We start from the raw sequence: 1,724 nt of genomic DNA on the forward strand, positions 1-1,724 counted from the left end.
TGTACAATTTAAAATTTTGAATTGTTCTAGAATTTTCCATTTAGTATTTTCAGACCATGGTTCATCATTGAAACTGAACACAAGAGGAGACTGCTAGATAGTGTTTGGAGTAAGTTACTAATTAGTCAGAGGAGAGAACATATGTGCATAGAAAAACACACACATTACACACACAAGAACATTATAAGACTATATTAAAATCCCCAAACAAAAATTCCAACTGCTGCTAAAATGAAGTGGCATCATGTAGGCATATATTCAGACAGAGCACTCATATACACAAAATACATAAGTAAATACATCCTTACCAGGCAGGGGAGATACCATAATCACAGGATGACCCTCCCAGGGTGAGTCTTATCCATTGCACTCCAGATGTGCTGAGCTGACCCCTGAGATTTTCCCCAAATGCAGAAAACTTAATTGCATAAAAAAAGAAAAGAAAGCCGGGCGTTGGTGGCACACACCTTTAATCCCAGCACTCGGGAGGCAGAGGAAGGTGGATGTCTGTGAGTTCGAGACCAGCCTGGTCTACAAGAGCTAGTTCCAGGACAGCCTCCAAAGCCACAGAGAAACCTGTCTTGAAAAACCAAAAAAAAAAAAAAAAAAAAAAAAAAAAAGAATGCAGTGGAGTATATGACTAATCACTGATCATCTTCACAGTTTCATCTGTAAAAATCTGAACTAAGATTAGTATGCTGCTTCTTGACCCTTACTCTCCGAGTCATGTCTTGCTTTTCCTGTCCAAATCTATAGGCTAAAGGGGCTGCTCTGGTGTCTTGTTTCCTAGACTCTGGTGTCAACTGACACCCTGGTGGGCTTAGTTGATGAGCAATGCTGACTGGAAACAGAAAATAAAAATAAAAAAAAAAGCAGGCAGGACAAATCAGAAAATAATAAAGAGCCACGCAGTAAGAGACTCACTTCCAATTATATGGTCAGAAAAAGAATCCAGAGAAAAGAATGTTTTAAAATGAGACCAGAAAGTTGACTATCCAGACAGCAAACTGGAGTCTTCATGGACTTACCAGTTACTGATTATGAATCAGGAAAACTTGACACAAACTGAGCATTCTAGGTAAAACTAGAGAAAGAGGCAGGAATCATCATATTCACTTTCTTGAGGCCAAGTGCTTCAATCAGAGAAATAACACTTTGAATATATTCTATGAGGCGATTGCATCAGAGAGATCAGAGAAGGATGAGAGTTGAAGAAGGAAGACAATTTGGAAATTATATCAGCAAAGCCCCAAAATGTTATGAAAGTTGTAATTATTGTATTGACTTCCTCCTGGGCTATTTATATTCATACAAATAACATTTATTTTCACTCGGTGGGGGCGAAGGGTAAAGAAAAGGTAGACTATCCCCTGATATGCACTGTTCTCTGCTTTAGGAGCATCCCTGGCAGCAGCTGCCCCCTCCCCCAGCTCCAGCTGAGGTGGGAAAATAATTACAAAGAGGAAGATCTAGAAGACCTTGAGCAAAGTCTTAAAATTTGACATTGAGCAAGGCATGTGCTCCCTGAAGCTGGACTGAATTGATCAGTGCCACTATCATAGATGCAGGGATACTCTAGAGTGGCCTAAGGTGATTCATTCTAATACTATATACTAATATTACCTTTGGGTGGAGAATTAAGATGTGTAATGGTTTGAGTGAGAATGGTCCCTGTCATTTGAAAGAAAATGGCTCCCAAATGGAGTGGCACTATTAGGAGATGT

At 39.6% G+C, this 1,724-nt stretch overlaps 1 pseudogene; it reads left to right on the forward strand.

Moving 5' to 3' along the window:
• The first annotated feature begins 300 nt into the window (after positions 1-300).
• Positions 301-433, forward strand: LOC113833333 (annotated as a pseudogene).
• The last annotated feature ends 1,291 nt before the right edge of the window (positions 434-1,724 follow it).

The sequence above is a fragment of the Cricetulus griseus genome, assembly GCF_003668045.3.
Source record: "Cricetulus griseus strain 17A/GY chromosome 1 unlocalized genomic scaffold, alternate assembly CriGri-PICRH-1.0 chr1_0, whole genome shotgun sequence".
NCBI lineage: Eukaryota > Metazoa > Chordata > Mammalia > Rodentia > Cricetidae > Cricetulus > Cricetulus griseus.